The following is a 20,473-nucleotide window of genomic DNA, read 5'->3' as shown; positions in this document are numbered from 1 at the left end:
ATACACATCTGCTCCTGACCTTAAAATAATCTCCCCTCCACCCCCAAAGGAAAACGATTTTGTAAAGAAATTGCTTCCAGAATCACAGTTCTTTCCTCAACCTTCAGTGGCTTTGGTAGGCAGTCTCGTACATTCCAGCTTACTCCAGAAAGAATCTGTGCCTTGCTGAGCATCACATTTTGTGGCCAAGATTTTGAAGAAAGCAAATGGGACCAAAACTTCCAGCACCAAGCCCATATTTAGGTATGTGTGTTGAGCGCCCTTTTTTTTCAGCAGTGCATAGCGTGTTGTAGCTCTAGCTGACTTCTTTTCCTTCTGCTACTCTTTTTCACACAAAGTCCCAACATGACCATGGTGTTTTGATACAATGGCAGGAGTATTTACTGCCTGGTAGACTCAGATCTGTATTTCTGAATCCTGTGATGGTACTTTCTGGAAAGGCTGAAGGGTAGAAAAGTGAATATCCCTGGATCTCATGGCCATTTAGCACAAACAGAAAGCCACAGCTGAACCAGAATTTTCCATGGCATTGAAAAATTTGCTTTGCTCCCTCCAGAGACATTTTCATTCACTCCTATTTTTGGCCTATGTGCTAATTACATTCACTGAAATTCTCAAAAATGGGCTGTACAGGGGACTCACGTAACGCAAAGGGCTCTTGCTTGTGTAGAGGAGTATTTCACCAAGTAACAGTTGGGTCTTGGTTAGTCCTAGTGTAGATAGTTGAGGTTTTAGTCTTGTTTACTGGATTTTTGTCACTTTGGTTTGTTCATCACCTACTCTGGTGCCTGGGTGTCCTTGGTGGCTGCTGGGGAACACCTTCTGCCCCTGCATTGTCCCACCAAGAAAGCCAGAGCTGCTGGAGGCAGCAAGGAACATGCAGCCAAGAGGGAGCTCCTCAATACGGGCACAGAGGGAGACAACTCAGAAAGAAAGGCTGGGAAGATGGAAAATATGGATTTAGGTTATCTAAAGGAAAGAGGTACCACAAAACACTGACAGCAGAAGACACACTGGGCTACAGAAATTCATCCCTGCCATAACTTTTATTTCAGTTGGTTACCCAAGAGCTGGATTTGGTGTGCCTGGCAGAAATTGTTTGGCTTAGCCAGTAACGTTAATTGGGAAAAGTGAGCAGTATTACTTTAATTGCACAAAAGAGAGGGAGGACAGATCCCATTTCAAATTTCAGAGTAAAGCTTTTTTTAAGGGGGGGATAAATATTAATACCAAGGCTGTGCTGATGAGCTTTAGGGGGGTTGCTAAGCAACACAGCCCTTTGTCTATAGCCCAGGCAATGCCTGGGAAGGGACCGTGTAGGAATAACATTCATATGGCTTCTATAGAAATGTATTTTTGTAGCTTTTCAAAAATAAACAGAAACCCAAATCTGTCTCCTTGACTTTTTTCTTTTTTTCACATGAAAGACTATCTGCTGAAAATGTAGTTAGAGCTGCAATCTGCGAGCACCTATTTCGAAGATATTGTGAGCCTGATAGCAAAGTCGGGGCAACATGCACGTGTTTTTAACACATCAATATTCACTTAATGTATCTCTAAAGAGCGTAGTTTATTTTAAACTCTCAAATTCATATCTGTGTACTAATTTGCTGTTTATGGCACCAATCATTACATTTTTGTCCATTATATTTTGTTTTTTCCAGGTCACCTTTAGGAATTTCATAAATACATCCCAGTCTAGCATATAAATGAAATAGCTAATAACATGCCATTACATAACTGGTAGAATAAATCCACACATTCCAGATATTAAAATCATGTATGTGTTGGTCTAAGCCTTGTAGTAAAATTCAGCTTTACAATCGTTCAAATTCAATATGTTCATTTTTACTTAAATCTTAGAACCTAGGAGTACAGGGCAAAGGAACAGCTTTTGATTTGAGACTCACAGAGAGAAAATTATATTTTATTAAGTTAGTGAAAATGCTGACTGCAGAGAAATTTTAAATAATTTATTTTTGAAAAAATGAAAGTACTCTTGTGTTCTGATATGACAGAAAAGCTAAAGCTTTGCTGTTTATATAAGGGAGCAGAGGTGAAAAGTGGTAAACTCAGTGAACTGCTAACAGTCGGTGCCTTTCTTCTATCATTTGTCCTGGAATTGCCTCCTCAAAGTGCATACAAAACACATTTTAAACTACTAAAGACATACTATTGCAGAAAAATAGAAGGTGGACCAGAAAAACCCACTGTGCTGGCAGACAGGCTGTGGATTTGATATTTACTCCATATAGTACATGTCATCCTGAGATCCTCTACACATGCACAGAGGGTCTGGAGCAAGATGTTCCTACCCAGAGCAATAGGCTTGGGAAAACAATGCTGCTCTACTTTTACCTGCACTTTGTGAAGAAATGATGACCTTGAAAGAAAGGGAGCTCATGCCATTAGTTACAATTGCCTGTCCCAAGGAGCCAGCAGGGGAGCTTACCAAAAGCCCAACTGGAGCCAGTGACAGATCCCAGCTTCTTCCCTTACATCCTGGGTCCCCAAACTCCCAGGCATCCATGCTGCCTTGAAGGAGACAGGGACCAAAGAGACAACCGGGAGCTGTTACTTTGCTGGCCATTGAGTGCTCCAGCTCCTTCCTTATCTACAGGTCAAGTTCTGGTCTATATCACAGCTGTACACTTGCCCCTAAGGATTCTCCTGTGGTGTAGGCAAAGCAAGCAGCTCCTCTAGGCTTATTAGGGTGGCATGCAAAGAATACTCTTCCTTTCCAAAACCACAGAGGCTTGTAAGATCCTGGTGCATTTACAAGTGAAAGATGACAGCAACAGAGCAAGAGGTGCAAACCTCAAAAAAAAAAAAAAAAGGTAAAGAGAAGTTGTTACTTCTTAGTTACTAAAACACACAGTGAAATACTGGAAAAGAAACCATTTCTCTGTTGATGTGGAATCTACATGAGATCCAAAGGCAACCATAAGGAGGATCTTCAGAGGATCATTGCCCATGTTGTCAGCACAACAGCTAATTTCACTAAACTCAAGGTGAGTCCACCATCAAACATGTGGAAACTGCTGGGCATATTAGCGCTGGTTGTTTTGGGTCTTGTTTTTAAATGAAAAGTTTTTCTTTACAACAAGATTATCTCCTCTGCATATGGGTCCACAGTGCAAGTGTAATATCCAAAAATTAAACAAGATACTACTGGACTCCCAACAGGGTGATGGATAGTGTATATCTGTGCTTGCAGAAAATTTGGACTGCAGACCAGTACCAAACTTCTGATTTCTCAGAGTCCACCAGACACTGTTTTTTACGAACACTCTATGTAAAAACATGGTAACATGGATGTAGTTGTGCATGGCCTCATAAACAGCAACAGTCTGTCTACCTCAGTTTGGGGGACCATGGACATATATCAAAGCTGCTGGTATCTGAGACAGATTCTCTTAAGATGTACGTCCAATACCTGTCTTATGTGAATTCAGCAGCTTCCTTCCTGCATATGTAACTTTTTTGGCTTCACTTTCCTCCTTTCCCAGCTCCCTCATCTGCTGTAGACTGCAGAAGTATCAGAGAAGTCATATGAACTTTTGAAACCCACAAGAGTGTTTTTAAATGCATTGGGCGGGTAGATGTGGGAGACTGGATCACAATGCAGGTAATAATGTGCAGGCTGCTCCTGAAGAATAGCATTCCCAGAGGCCTGATGGCCTGCAGCCTCTCCACAGAAGCAGCAGAAGGCACTGGACAGGGAACACTTTGTCTGTCTGCAACACAGAGCACCCAACAGCGAGCCAGACCCAGGCTGTCTGAGCCTGGCTTGGAACCTCTGCCGAAAAAGACAGCAAGCCATGCTGTTTTCCTATATCAGCCTACAAATAGAAAAAAAATGATTATTTGATCTGAGGATTGTCTGCTCAGACAGGCAAGCAATCGGCTTGGACAGTGCAACACTGGGAGAACAAATTTTCCAATTCCTTGTCAGAAAGAGGTAGACCTGGCATCTGTCTTTTGCTTTTACTTGCAGGTATCTGCGTCACTCAGTCTTCTACCCCAGCGTGGGACTTTGGAGATGGTTTAGAGCATGTCTGTGAATACTTTTTCCAGCACCCGTCTGTGTGTAACTAGCCTCCTCTGAATGCTTTTTGACATGCATTCAGATCAATCCAGTCAGTCTCTGGTCTGGGAGTGAGTCATCTCCACTGTTTTGTTCTTCTGAGGTGTACTGCTGTTTAGCTCAGGGACAAGGGGCACGCCTGCAAATACCACATTGGAGATGAAATAAATAGGCTCTGAGCAAACCCACAGAACTTACTAGGACCCATTCATACAAGGATGGGTACAGGTCCAGCTAGAGCCTACCTCCTTATATATAAGAGTGATGGAGAATTTTTTTTTTATTTTTGCAGTGTGTGTGGCTACTATAAAATTAGAGCTCTTCCATAGCAACGCTATGGAATTTCATATAATGGTAAGTTATATGCAGAATCTGTGCATGACAAAATTAGACTATGCACATATAAGGTTTTGAATTCAGCTTACCTGAGGCAGAAGGGACTGCATTTTACAGTGGAGCTCAGGATGTGTTGTGTCCATCACCTGCAATGCACAACTCAAAATTGTAATAAATAAATGATAGGTGAAGAGCCAAAATATAGTGGTTTTTTTCCCAACAAAGATGTATCATGTCCTTTTCTTCTACCTATGTATTACCTGCTCTACAAACAACTCAGTCTTGATCATATCTATTCATTCCCTCTCTTGCAGCAAAGACACTTGTTAAGTGTCTTCCTTTTGACTTGCCTCAAAGGAATTTTCTGCTAATGTAATGCTTCCAAGCCTGTCCAAAATCAAAGCAGATGGATGGTGTAAGTGGGACTCCTGCTCAGCAACCCCTGTCTAGAACATAATACTCAGCTACCCCTGCTAAGTGAGTTCCTACTAGTTAACATGAAGAACTGTCCATGTTCTAAAATCCACTCAGGCAAAAGTATAAAACAACCTGCAAATGGGCTGCTGGGGGTGAAAAAGCTAAAGCGAATAGACCTTGGAGTGAAGAGGTGAGCCATTTTGTCTGTATCCTGCTAGCCTCTGACATCACTTAACTGATGAGGAATCCTTTTCCAGTACATTTGATCAATGTTAAGAGGGAGAACTAAAGGTTTTTGGATGCAAATACAGCAGATTTTCACAATAAAAGCACATTTATTACCTTCCATTCTTGTCTAAAATACCTAGAGCAGATGCAGAATATTGTTGATTCATACTACCCGCTTAAGCAATAACAACTGAGTCACAGGGCATTTCCTAGGGATTAATGAGTAGCTGGGAGAGTTGATGGCCCAAAGCAAACTGGAGGGCCATTAACCCCAGCCAGCCATTAATTCCCTGGGAAATGCCCTATGCCTCAACTGTTATTTGCTGCTGTGACCTCCATCCTCTTCTTTATACCGTTATACAGAGGAAAAAAAAGATGTTGAGCAGGGATGATGCTAGATGCTGCTCCTGCCAGAGATGAGTATTTCTCAGCCCAGGGAATTCCTGGCCAGGCCAGGAGACACTAGCAGCACATTGTGCTCAGCTGTGCTCATGTGCTGCAGCTGTCAATCAAGAAATAGTTTTCTAGAATTTTGCTGGAAAAGTGCTTGTCTGTCCAAAATGCACAGATAGCAATGAAGTAAATTCTGTTTTGAAAGATAAGGTATGAGCCACCAGGAGTGCAATGGTCAGTGCTCTAAGAGCTGGGCAAGGACCACAGAGCCCACCACATTGAAGTGCAACAAGCTTTACAGAAGAACACCCTTAGAATTAGTTCTTCTTTCTCCTGTGCATGTCCCCTATGTCTAGAGTCTCAGAAAGAGCAAGGAGATGGGGACATCTTCCTGCTCTAAAGCCAAATGCAGCAGCAATGGTAGTAGAAGAGATGCATAGCATCTTACTTGCTGCATGATACAGAATACGTGCCACGCTAGGTAATACTAGCTGGAAGACAATTGCTCCTATAGGGCATGTAATGCCATGGGTCACATGCTAACCTGCTGCACGTGTTCATTCACAACAGAGCAGTTTCTGCCCTCCCCTTTAAGCCCCACCGTTCTCCTGGGACACCACCCTGGCACAGCAAAATCCTTAGGTTGAAAACCTCTTAGAGCAGCTGTGGCTGGTTCCCTTCCCCTCTAAGTGCTTGAGCTCAAAATACCCTCCTCCATCTGGAGAATGAGGTTTCCAGGTCATTTTAATGCAGTTTGCTGTGTTTGAGAGCACAAACTTTGTGCCAATTCACAACCTCCCTAACTTGAATTAAATTAGTAGGGCTACGCAGAACACAAGCCACTGCCTTCCCTACCCTCCTTGGTAGTGGACATAGCTGACAAAAAACCCCAATCACTTAAAAACTAAACAACATTACATGAAATAAAGACTTCAAAGATAAACATATTTAAATGAAATGTGAAATTAAAACAAATCATATCAAGGCTTAAAATTATATCATTTATTTAAATAACATTCAGCAACATATTGTTACTGCTGAAGTTCTAGACAGGTGAACTAGGTGGGTTACCTGGGACAAGCATTTGCTGAAGCAGAAAACCAGATTTGGAAGCAGTAGGCTTTTGCACATACAGAATATTTAAGTACTTTATTTTATTCAGTCAATTCTATTCAACCAGTGCATTTCAAGTTGAGAAACCCTAGAGAAGTTTTAAAAAAAAAAAAAAAAAGGGACGACTTGTTTTTTCCTTCTCCAATCTATGAATAAAAATAAGTTCTGCAATAGCTTGGCTATGACTTACTTCAGTGACTGATAACTTACTTCCAGTTATTTACTTGTAAACTTAGAAAAAAATGTCTGTTTTTTAAATTTTCTCATGAGATATCACTTAAGGTAGTTTATTTAAGTAACAAAAAGAGTATTAGGCTATTCTGGGAAATTTTGATTGAATTCTAGTTTTCATGCAAACATAGGTTCATAAAACCAAGAAAACAAATCTGGAAATAAATGAACCATCTTTCATTTTCCAATTAAAAATATGACAAAACTAAGAATCTGATAAAGTGATTCTTAATTTATCATCATAATGCATTGCAACAGGCTGCCCAGGGAAGTGGTTGAGTCACCATCCCCGGAGGTATTTAAAAGACATGTAGATGTGGCACTTAGGGACATGGTTTAGTTGTAGAATTGGCAATGTTAGTTTAATGGTTGGACTCAATGATATTAAGGGTCTTTTCCAACCTAAATGGCTCTATGATTCTATTATAAATGTGCATAGATAAATACCTTTTGTTAACAAGAAGAAAGACCTCACTCACTGAGTACTTCCTCTTTTTATAAATCAAGGTGTTCTAATGGTTACCAACCCATGAAAACTAACTTTTCTTTTAAAAAATAACTAGCATAACTGACAACTGCAAAAAGAGATAAAATCTATTATTTAAACCAAGATTTCCTGCTTGGAGATTTAAATCTCAATTTAAACCAGTTCGCTGTGGGTGTTGGAGTTGGCTTACAGCCTTCAAATAATTGTAGGGAAGAAAGAAAACTGCTGAGACACATGCTATAAATATTTGCTGGTATCTGAAACTGCAGCGATGTCTTTACATTCCGAACCTCTGGGTTATCAGCATTAAAATACTGGGTAATGCCCCTGAATTGCACTGAAGTAAGTGACTGAAGGCTAAGGAAAGCCACAGCAATTGGTACTTGACTATTTTAACATTGACCTAAAATGGTGAGCATAGCTTTAGAACACTGTTTAACAATCAATCTATTGGTCAGTTACTTTCCACATTAATCTTTTAGTATAGGACAGATCCTGTGATCCCAAAGTTTCATGGGCAGCAGGTAACCTCCAAATCATGGCACCAGCATACATTAGAATTGCTTCAGGACATCAAATAGAAAAGAAGCGAAGCAGAACCGTACACCATAAAAGAAAAGTATGGTTACAGGCACAGGCAGCTAGAGAAACCTGCAAAATGACAGTTCATAAAGCATACCTATATAAAGACTGAAAACCGGCACTGGTAAAGTAAGGTGGTGTAATCTGTGCCTTTCCATTTTCTTCAGTTCCTGGTGAGCTGACTCCAAAGAACAGTATTTTCTTCTCTCTTGGCTATGCCAGCAGTCTCTAAATCCACACAGACAGAAACACACCTACAGCTGGTGTACATGCTCAGAAAGAGCTTCTCAGTTTATCCAGTTGCTTGAGAGCTTAGCCTGAATGCTTTGGATGGTTGGTGCTACACCCTACATCTGTATTTGTCGGCTTTTTAAAAGCATCACGTCTTACTGTGGTTCCCAAACAAATCTTTGTCAGTGGTCTAAAAAAGTCAAATGTTGACTTTTCTATCTGCTACAGGCACTTTCAAATCCAATTCAAGAATGGCTGGTATCCATTTAACTTAAGACAGCAATCATGTAGATTAAAAAATTTATTACTATGAGTTGTTTCAAAAACAATTTAAGGGTTCATCTGCACTTACTTTCAAGTGGTGTAAGACCAGATGGAATTTACCAGCTGCATGGGTTTAAAAGAGATACAACATCAATGCTATCTGGTGTAATGCTTAATCTCAGTCTTGTGATGGTGAAAGTCTTCACAATGCTTTCCCTTGCTTCCCAGCTTCCCCCAGTTAATGTAAGAGACCTGCAAAGCAGTACATTCTCCTAACTGGAGACATAGTTGTGTTGGTATTCAGATGTGGTTTGTTCTGGTAGAAATGCTCCCTTGCGGGACAAGGGAACACTCTGCCACTTCAGTATTTACATGTAACTACATATATAATGGTATTTTTTACAGATATGACAACACTGGTGAGAAGTCACCCTCACAACTGGCATCGTTACTTGTGTGCAACTTTTAAGCTCTGACAAGGGCAAAGAATGACCAGATCCAGTCAAATACTAATTTAAACTAAAAAGTCAAATCAGTAGTTTCAGTGGGAGAGAAAGATTTAGGTACTTCTGAGCAAAGCCCTTCCAATGAAGCAGCCCTTTCCTCCTCTTCCTCCTCCAGGTCTCCTGATCACTTACAAAAAGAAACTAGTTGTGTATGATGCTCGAAGTGCCGTTTGTGAGCAAGCAGTCAGTAACAGTTAAGGAATATGGTATCTGCCAGAGAGCACTCCATCTCACAACACTAAATCTGCTTTTCTCAAAATTAGATGGCAATCTGACTGTGGCTGGACCGAATGTTAGGTATACAGTAACATTTGTATTACCTCATTCACCGTGGAAGGAGAGATAAACTCTTTCATCCTTGCCTTTACATTGAAGCTTTGACAACTGTGGTACAGAAGCGACAGCTTCTTTGTGTGTGTAAAGAAATGGAATAATTGTTGATACACAGCTTAATCAAGAAAAGAGCAATCTTTCTTTTTAAAGATTCTGCACTGCTTGCAGACATTTTATCAGTCCTACAAAACCATTCTCTGCTGTAACTAAATATTATCCATTTTACAAATGGGCATGCTGTGATATAGGAAGAGACTCCGTCACACAGCCACTGGTAACAGATGACACTTCAGTTTTGACACATGGGTATTATCATAACCATTAGACAAGGCTACCATCTTAGGAATGCAGAGGTACATTTGCAAAGGGTTTGGAAAATACAGCACTCATTTGACGTCACAGCTGAAGTCAATTGGATTTCCTTAAGGTCAATAAACCCCAGAGCATCTCATAGGCTGCAGCCCATATTCATTGCTCTGGAGCTCCTCAGAAAGGCAGGTGGACTGTGCGTGAGAAATGGATCTTCCCACTTTTCAGGTTTGCAGGAGGACTCAGTGGAATGGACAAACATGTTACTATTTGATGGGATCCACTTGGCTGGAAAAGACTTCTTTCCCCAAGGCTTCTCTTTACAGCAATCTGCCTTGGCTGTGAAGGTCTGGAGGAAGCTTTGGAGCTTATCTATGCTGCTGCTTGACTGCAGCACAGTGAAGTAGGCTTTCCAAGCCTTAGAGAAACATGCTGATCAGAAGTCCTTTACCAGGCACTCAGAGCCCAGGTGACAGTGCTAACCCTCTGGGCCACCTCTACACTTTACCTGTTACGAAATTTCAATCCTTCATCACTTGTGATGAAATAGAAACCAGAGGGTGGACACACAATGAACATTTTTGAGAGCCCTCCTTATATGATAGTTTACCCTGTGATGGCTTAAATACAGACCAGAATGAATGCTCAAATCAAAGCACAAACTTCTTTGGCCTCAGGGTAAGAAAAGCATTTCAAACGTTGCTGGCCTCAAGGTACAAACCCAAATATTTGCTAAAAAACAGAGAGTTGGCTTCTCTAAGGCAATGCCTTATTGCTGCTTCTCTGGAAGGCTTTCTCTGCTTCCCACCCTTCAGGAAGAACATAGGCAAGGACTAGGACCACAGCCTCTACCTCCTGTTCCCTCTGCTCCTGTAGAATGATCACCTCAGCTCCACAGCTGTCAGCCAACACTGAGAAGCAAAAGGAATGCAAGATGAGAGAAAAACTATCCTAGGTAGCTTACATTGCTCTCATGCACTTAGGTCACTACACAGACCTCAAGGAAACACTGATTTCATCACACCTATCACAGGATCAGGAAGCTTGCTGACACTATAGCTTCTCTGTGCCTGGCACAGCACCCCCTCTTACTTGGTGAGAGGGAATGTGGCTTGCAAGGTGTTAAGAATGTAAGAATGTGATTAAACAATCACCACCACCTCTTTAGCTCCTAGTCCAGTTAAAACAAGGGATGGACAGGATTAGGCAAGACACAGATTCGGGAGTGGTTTGTTGGTTTTTTTGTGTCATCTTTTAGAACTTACTCTAGCCTTTGCTCAAGTTAACCTCTCCCTATCCCCCTACATATTGTACAATCTACCTGCTGGGAACTTACCCTACCAGTGCAGTGTCAAGTCTTCTTCTTGGCACCTTGGCATGGTTTTAGGCTCAAGCTTAGCAGCAGACTGCCCGTTAACTCATGATTTAACGCTGTTCCCTCATGGTTGGCAGCAAAGTCAGGGAGTCAGGGAGCAAAGGAAACCCTTGCCACAGTTTGTTGACCATTTCCTTCAGCCTCAGTGCCAATGCAAGCAGCCCCTGCACCTTGCTGCATGCCCCTATACCATGCTACATCTTGACTGTGCTAGAACAGCTACTCACGGGGCCATGCTAGGAACCAGACTGAAGAATGGTTATGAGTTAAAAATAACCAATGCAACAAAAAAACCAGCGATTTTTGACTTAGAATGGTTCCCTGACCCAGCCGAGCCACCACACATCAAACTGTTACAGCTTGGCCAGGCTACACCTTTCACATGGTAACCTGAGATGTGATGTGGATTTTGTATTCCATCAGAGACCGAGGCACTGCAAGGAGGTGCAGATGGTCCTGCCAAAAGCCAAGCAGTTAACAGAATCTGAGCATCTGATACCTAAGACGTGTCCCATGGGCGCCACAGCTTGCCAGACAGACTGAAATTAATGTCACAGTGAACTAAGTGGCAACGGGTCCTCCTCCTTCACCAAGTGCAAACCAAGCATTTCAGATCAGGAATATCCAAACTTTTTGAGAGGAATTTTTGAAATTAAACATTACAAATTGAAATATTTTAGGACATTCCATCTCATAGAGAAATCAATTTCAGTTCAGTTTTCAACCTGAGTCCAAATGAAAAGATTTTAAACATCTGAATAAAATTGAGCAAAAAGTCTTATTTTCAGTGAAGCAAGGATTATATTTATACCATGTATAAATTATATCAAAGACAAGTAGGGTTTGCACAATATACAATGCACAAAGAGGACAAAAATACAAGGATCAAACAGGTATCATTTTTACACAAATCTCCTGTAAATGAAATAAAATACCATAGCAAAATATAATAACTTTAACAATTGCTATACAATATATCATCATGCCATATTGTCATACAATGTACACATAACAATTTAAAAATTGCACATATGCATATAAAATATTCACGACCTGCTCCTCTGATACTTAAGTATAATTCTAGTATTATTTTAATCATAAACATTCTGAAGTAGCTTTAGGGGAAGACTCCAGAATATGAGAAATGTTGAAGCAATAACTTAATTTCAAGAAAAGTGTATGTAAAGGGATTGGTTGTCAGTGGAAGGTAAAAAAGGCTTTTGTTAATTTGGCCTTTTAAAAATGCTTTTTAAACAAACAAATACATTTGACTGTTGTTGCCAGTGACAGAAAGTCCCAAATATATTATAAAAAACCAGAAATATCTCCACCAAAAGAAAGACTTTCTTCTTTCTGTAACATATCTTGCCATTGTCTTGATCAAAAGTCTACTACTCACAGATATAAATGGTTTGTATCGCAATTATTAATGCTATATAAGGATTTCTAATAATAAATCCATATGACTATATAGATACAGTTGCTACGCCATGAACATACACTGAACAGTCAACAGAGTATTGGGGGAGAAGCCACCAAAAAAAGAAGTTACAGCAGGTGAGAAGAAGTTGAGAAGAATTTCTGGATGAATTATGGATTTACAGAAAATAGGACTGAGGAAAAGTCCAGGAGGCAAAACTACAAACATCTCTGACTTTTTTTTATTCTCTCTTTTAAGACCTACTTCCCTAAGTAATCTACCATTAACGCTTCCTTACCATGAGGCTGGGAGGAAGTCTCTGCTGCGGTTTCAAACCCTTACATCCTGTCTGCCCCAGCCCAGAGCTGGTGAACAAACTGTTCTTTTTTCCTCTTTGCAACAGACTTTACCACGAGATTCAGGGAGCAATTTAAAGCTGAAAAGGAGGAAGTTATCACGGAGCTTTAAAAGGTTACATGGGACAAAGCTTTGGGAGCAGAATAGCTGAATGTTATTTATCCAAAATAAACAAAATTACCTTGGATGAAAAGCACTGTGAGTTACTGAAGGAATGAGTCGGGGAAATAGCAAAGAATCAGAAAGAAGTAAGATCCAAGATTTCATGAAACAACTTAAAAATGGATTATGTGAGGCAGGTGAAGCAAGTATTTCCTGAGCAAGAACAGGGACACAATGGCATGCTGAAACCTTTGCTAGAAGTGAGCTGTCCTTTTTAATATTAATGATTTCTTTTTTTCTCTTTGGTGTGCTTGGAATAAAATGACCTGGGATACATGCACAGCATCTGCTTCCCCGCGTTGTGCTCAGATGCAATGGGAGAGTAAACAATTAACCAAACTCGATACAAACGAGAGGCAAACATTTACCTTTACAAAAACCCTGTCTGCAGGCCTGGGCTTGGAAATCTCTGCATTTACTAGATATATGGAAATGACTCATTTTTATGGTAACTACTCAGTGATGTTCACTGGACAGTTTCTTACCCAAAACACATGTGCCCAGAAAAATGCTTTTTTATCAAAAAAACCTGCTTTAGCAGAGCCTGCAATAGGTAGGACTGCAATAAATAAATTAATGGTATACAGTCCTAGTAATAAATACTGGCTTATGAAAAAGATGCCACACATCTTATCTCTCAAGCTCTCTGAATTATGTATTTCTTTGTAACATTCAGGGAACTCCTGGGAACTGATCCTTACATGGGGAGGGCAATGTGAGGAACCCACGTGGCACAGCTTTTTCACTCAGGGTCTTTTGCACTGGGAGGATAATCCTTGCAAACTCTCGAGCTCAGAGCCTATAACCAATTGCTTGCCACTGTTATTACTACCTTTTTGTGATCTGCTCTGAGAAAACACTGATTCCTGCAGCACAACTCCAGTGGTGCCCAAGTTCACCTATATACAGGACCACGGAGTCAAATGCAGAGACCAAATCCTGTCCAGGGCTCAGGACTGAGATTTTGAGTTGTCCGTTCTTCCCCTCCCAGCAACATTTAATTCTCACAGAAGCTGCATAAACTGAACTTGAGGAAACTACACCTCCACATTTGCCTGGATTTCCTCCTCTCTTCCTCCCTGTGGGTGTCACAAAAAGCTTAAAATAGCTTGTGACTTGCGGCACTTTTCCTGTATCTATTGCAGATATTTGAAAAGGGTAGAGGGAGGGAGGTTAAGATCTGAGGTAGTATTTATAAGCCTAGGGAAATCATTATAACGGTGCTAATCTAGCTCAGGACCAGCCACCTCTTGGACCCAGAGGTCAGAATTTTAATTCCACAGCGTCTCCTGATTTTGCTGTTTCAGAAATGCATATCATGTTAAGAAATTAGGAAGCTGTGTCTCCTTTTGTCTCAAGGGATTTGGCTTTGTTCACCATTCTGGCAGCCCTCTCTGTCCTTCAAATTAAAAACCCCTCTCATACCTGTCACTATTTTTAGTGTGTGTTTTTGAAGGAAGAACTCTGTCTACATTGAACAGATCCCCAAAGACAATCTCCAGTGCAGACACATAGTGACATATGAAAATGAATGTAATGCTCTGAACGCTGTGCCTCTGCTTCATAGGCCAATTCTGCCAATCTACTACAATTTGTGATTCACAAAAGTAGACCTTGTCCTTAGACACAGAACTCTAATTCCTCTCTTCCCTGTGCCAACCGACTGAAACACTAATTCTTAAGGAACATAATATTGCCCATTTGCTGACATAAAAGGCTCCTGGTATGAAAAAAGCAGCTTTTCCTCTACTGCCCTGTGGTGGGAAGCAGACTTGCACAGCAAGGTGATGTATTATTAGAACCAGAGAAATTCACGAAATTCCTTCATGAGATTGAAATAAATTCTGTTTCGTTTGTAACTGTGTTTGCTATTTTTGTTAAACTGCCCCCTCTCAGGTCCTATCCCAAGAAGAAATCCTGTCAAGAAGGATTAATTTTGGCCAATTCTCCTTCAAAGAGTCACAATCAATAATCTCTCTTGTAGAAGGCAACCTTCGGGAACACAGTAAAGGATGTTAATGGTAGTTCCTATGGACATCTCACTTTCTCTAAAGGCAACAAATGAAATATTAAAAACTAAGTAGCATTTAAACGAGTCACTCACCACGAAGTCTGTCTCAAAGCACACAGACTAATCAAAACCAGAGCAACACAAGGGACCCTAGCTTTATGAAAATAATCTTTTCTCCTGTATCATCAATTTCATAAAAGGCCTTCAAAATCCATAAGACTAACACTGTTTCTCACTTACAGAGAGAGAAAAAAAAAAGTGTGTGAGCATTTCAGGCTTTTTAAAGGCAGTAATGTAGCAAATTGTAGCCTTGTATAACTCCATTTAAGTAAGCCAAGTTAAATACATATGGCCTACAAGGTTGCGGGGTGGGAATTTGGTAGGCTCTAGAAAGTCAGAAACATTACAATCTCCTTACTATCACCTGTAAGTGGGATATCACACCACATTTTTTCAGCACTAAGTGGCTTATCAATAGACTCTCAAAGAAGAGCTTCAGATTTTGTTACACACCCTGAGAACCTTTACTTTGAAACAATGCATGCTGTTTATCAGTCAGCACCATAAGCATGTATACAAATATATATCTGTGTTTTTGTTGAGAAAGCATAAACTGAAACATCCCATAATACCTTTCCTGCCAATATCCGCCTATGACATTATTATGCACTTTGTGCAAAATTGGGTAGGTCTGTGATCTGTCAGGTATTAGAAGTAATAGTTGGGGTTGTCTGCCTCTGCAGCTGTGAACAATGACAGAAGGAGGTGCTGGTGATGCTGGCTCTCAGTAATTAGGCCATACATAAGACATGCTGCAGCAAACTGCCTTTTGCTCTCCTCATTCTCTCCTCATTCCCTCCTCACGCCAGAGAGAAAACACTGAGCTTCACTGCATCAGTAGCAGGCCTGTCTCCTCATTTCAGGAGTGAAGGCAAGATCTTACCTGTCACAGTTGGTGCAGCATTGGCAGCCACACAACGAAGATCAACCAGAGCCAAATCGTGTCTTTTACTAGACAGTGAGGCACCACAGATCCTCCTCCCTTTTACCTCAAACAGATGGTAATGACTTTTCCTTCTCTCTGTTACCCTTTGCTCCTGGTTGCCCTGCACGAGTTTCTCTGCATATGACCTCTGTATTGTCCACGCTGCGTTCAGCTCACTAAAACTGCAGGCAGAAAAGCAAAGAACTACCCAAACAACCAAAAGGGATAGCAGCCTCCAGCAAGAGTCCCTCCCATGCAGCACATCAAGTGCATCAAGCGCTGGAGAGCCAGTGCTGCACCGCATTTGTCAGCCAGAACAGGACTTTAAATACTCCAGATAGCTTCACTGAGACTACAGCTAGCTACAATTTCATTATAATGAGTAAAATATATATATATATATATATATAAATAAATATATATATCTCCTGCAGTCCCATAGTTGTGAAAATCGTTCCTATGCAACTATACTCTGGCATCTCCATTTAGCTGGGCTTCTAGCCTTTTCATTGTGAGGAGAACTGAAAACCTGTAAGCTGAATGCAAACTGAGACAGCATCACTGCCAGAACCTGCAGGAAACCATCAGCCTGCAAGGCCTGACCTGTCCTTCTCCCCTTCCTGGAGTCTACAGGACCACAGCTGTTGGTGGCTGCCCCCAAGTGCGGCCGCGAGCACGGTGTGCTCTCCCAGCCTCTGCTTGCCCCGTGTGGGTCTGTGTCACAGGCAAACCATGGGAGATGTGCAGAGCACTGCAGGCAGCCCAGAGGCAGCCTGCCTGGGATATGTCCACCAGGGTAACAGGCCTCCAACACCTGGGGATACAGTGCTGCAGGGCATCCTCCCACCCCTCCAGAGGCTATATTTCCAGCTTAACCCTCCGCACTGACAGGTAGATCTGACCAGGTGAGCTTGCACAGGGTCCCTTTCAAGAGGCAGAAAAGATATACACAGTGAGTCCAGAGGCCATGCAGTATGCACCTTGCCCAGTTTGGCACCGAGCTCGCCACCCTGATAGAGCTTGCTGCTGGGAGGCACTGGGGCCTGCCAGGTCCTTCCCATAGCTCCCTCCTCGTATCTACTTGTGGGCACTAATTGCTTTGCAGCGTGTGCACTGCAAGGCTGTGTAGCCTCAAGCAAGAAAGCCGGAGTCCACTTTGTCACAAATATCAAGAGCAACCAAAAGCTTGGGATAGCAAATTTCCTTGCCTTGAGGTTAGTGCAGCAGCTCTGTACCACCTGGAGAGCAGCGTTGTCCTAAAGACAGCTATGAGCTTCCCACTTCCCCAGCATATATGAGGAACATGTGGAGAACATTGACAAGCCCAAACCTGAAAGTCAGGGACATGCATTGCTGAGAACAGGTACACATTCTCCCTTCTCAAGGCATGGGGCTCTTCAGATGGGCACAGAGAATGAATCCTCGTGTTCTCCACTGTTTCTGAAGGAGGGAAAGGGAAGCTTCGCCCCATTCCAGCAAGCAAATTAATTTACTGGACTCCTATGTCACCTGTTGGAATTGGGAAAAATTATTTTCCTAGGACACCTGACTGCAGAACTTACATTCCTTTTAAGCCTAAGCATGAAAATGTCTACTAATGTTCAAAGCAGAACTAACCAGAAACAAATTCTTAGACATCAGCTTCTCACTGACAAACTGTGGACCAAAAATTATTCACAGGAATCCTTCTGTTGGGACGTTTTCAACAGAAACACTTCATATTTGACTGGAGTGGAAGCAGACCTCATACTTTCCATCCAACTAATTAAACAGGCCAAGAACATATCAACCATATCAAGAGCATGGGCACAAGGTTGCTTTTTTAAAAATAATTTTAAATAAACTCATCGCTAGTAAGGATATGGAAACAGATTCTATTATCACAAACATCAGAAGGAAATGCAAAATCAACACACAGCAAATACTCTAGTATAGCTTTCCAGGTCCAGTCTGAATGAGGTTGGAGACGATACCAAATGGGCTGTGTCCCTCAAGTATTTGTACATGCATTCAAACAGTAAAGCAAGCAAGGAATCTGACGACTATATATTCTTTGCTGATACTAGACAAGCTGATCAATCGTGGTGAAAACTCATTCATAATCAGACATTTGAGATTGCTGCAAAGATGCGCAGGGCTCTTTAAGCATGTGCTGACCTTACCTGCATACCTAGCATTACGCACATTCTTAATTTTAAGCATGGGAATAATTAATTTAATATGAAATATTTCTGTGAGTATTTGCAGGACTGGATCCTAACTCTGAGCTGGTCTTCACAAAGATATTCAGGAAAATTAATCCAAATTAACTAAAGGCTTAATTTAAAGCAGATTAGTTAAAGCATATTTAACCCTGTAAAGACTTTTCAAAATTAAAGTAGTCTTAATTCAGCTTTGTATAAAGCTTAATCCATTTTCAATTTACACTTTAAGTGAATTTGGACTAATTAAGTTGAATCTCCTATGTAAATGAGCCTGAGGTCCTAATTCAGAACTGTGTCCAAGCACAGGTATAAAACTATCCCTATTCATAAAAACATATCCTTGAAATCAGCTGTTTTCAATAAGATGCACAAAGGTTCTTAAATATTTTCTCTTAACTATTTTGTATTCTTAAACTATTTGAGAATTATAGTTTGATGCTAAGAAAAAATCATAGCCCAAAGGGCTAAAAGGCAGATAACTGTATTTTATTTACTGTTCTCTAGATGATACCAGTTTCTCCAGTGTGTGTACAAGAAATCTTCAATCATTGTTTTCTGTTAGGAAATCTCTGATTGACACAGAATTAAAAACTGGTTCTTCAGGCTGGAATTATTTTTTCCTTAGAAGGTGAAAAGAAGATTAACCCTTCGTTTTCTGGGAAGACTTCTTAATGGAGTGTTGTTTTCTCAACTCAAACTGGTAAAGCACCCTATCTGTTAATTTCAGCAATTGCATTTATCTAGGATTTTACATCTCAGATTTTGCAACTCTTCTTTTAAATCTCACCTCCATGGAAGCATACTCAAAGTGTTTGAATCTGTATTATTTTCTTGCTGGATATGCAGCAAGAAACTGAGAAAAAACCAAGCTTTATAACAAGGTTTGAATAAGTATTTCTGAATAAGTTTGAAGAGAGGTAAAACTAGCAGTGTAGCATCAAAGGTATGTTAAGTGACAAGTTTTCTGCTGGCTACATAAGGTGAACTAAGAAAAAAACTACCTCCAGAATAAAATTTGCCAACTAAATTAGACATGGAGCCATAAGAGCTATTTACAGAGTCATGGAGTCTCAGCAGACATCCCACATCTGCTTACTTTAAGTGGGTTGGAGAAGTCAGCTCACACATGTTACAGCTCAGCTCCTGATCCATTCAACTTACTGTCCAAATACAAATTCCTTCAGCTCTCCCTGGTACTTCAATAGTCTTACTCACCCAGTGCAACAAAGCACAGGACAGCAATCTCCAAGATGCTAAGGACCAGAGAAGTTACAATGTGCTGTATCCTAACACACAGAACCAATACAATATTTCCTTCTTCTCTCACTGAGACAGTACAGCTTCTGGAAACAAGCTGGCACAGATAGGGCTGACTCACGTATCTTCACCTGATCTTCCTCTACTAGAATGGGTATGGGTGGAAGCAGATTATGTCTGCACCACCACGTACTCACAGTCCACCCAATGCAGTGATACAGTTATGAGTGATGCCCACCTGATGACCACAACAAAACTGAGATTTGACAGCTCTCTACATCAAATTCACCAAGTGCCTGTATTTTGGTTAGTCTTCCCCAGAAAGAAGAGTCCAAACAGACAATTTTGTCATCTTTTTCTAACTCATGAAAGAGAGAATTTTATCCTATGTAGGTTCCTCAAACATGTTTATCACTGTTAGCTGAGCACCATCCAGAAAAAAGGAAGAGGAGCTATTGCAAAGAAATCCAAGGTTGATTACTACCATCCTGCTCACTGACTGATTAATTCCTGCTGCCAGGAACAGCAACTTGTTTGGCCCTCCTTTCTTTTACCATCTTTCCTTCCATTGTTCCTCTACTGTCTGGTGAAGTTACAACTTCCACCCTTCCCACTTCGATAAAAAAGGCAAATAGAAAAGATATTCACCAGAATATACACATGGTTGCCTTCAATAGTGCTTTGTGGAATGGCTGTGCTCATGAACGTGGCAGTCAGCAGCGTAATGTGGAGGGAGCACTGCTTGTAAATGGAACTTCTTTCTGATTTCACTATCGTTTCCAGAATTTCCATGGCTCACTTTTAGTTGAAGAGATGTTTCTGCCACATGGAGCTAAAAGAGCTTTTTAGATGTGTTTGAAGGCTGTTAGCCACCATCATGTGCCAGCCCTTCTCTCCTTGTGTTCTGTAGCTACTTCACATCAAGCACCAGCGGTCTCTGCACTTGCTGCTCTCCTCTTGATCCAAAAGCTTTTCCTATTCTTCAGTTTGCAGATGTGGTCTGGATGAGGACCAGTACCTAGCTGAGGTGTGTACAGTAAAATAATCGCTCCAGACACATTAAGCTGGCACCCAGATAATAAGCACATCTACTTCACTGCAAAACATGGTCAGGATTTGTAGCCATGAAATGGACTTGATAGCCTTTAAATTCTGTTTTACTGTGCTGGCTTACAGAGATGGCTT

The 20,473-nt window shown here is 41.1% G+C and overlaps 1 long non-coding RNA gene across 3 annotated transcripts in view; it reads right to left on the bottom strand.

Moving 5' to 3' along the window:
• Positions 1–20,473, bottom strand: part of LOC308058487 — a 44,673-nt gene that overhangs the window by 8,857 nt on the left and 15,343 nt on the right. For all 3 annotated transcript variants that reach the window (XR_013925844.1, XR_013925845.1, XR_013925846.1), the window contains exon 2: positions 4,513–20,310. This is a non-coding gene — a long non-coding RNA (uncharacterized lncRNA). The remainder of the gene's footprint in view (positions 1–4,512; positions 20,311–20,473) is intronic.

This window comes from Falco punctatus, assembly GCF_963210335.1.
Source record: "Falco punctatus genome assembly, chromosome: 2".
NCBI classification, from domain to species: Eukaryota; Metazoa; Chordata; class Aves; order Falconiformes; family Falconidae; genus Falco; species Falco punctatus.
This window is presented reverse-complemented; position numbering and strand designations above follow the sequence as displayed.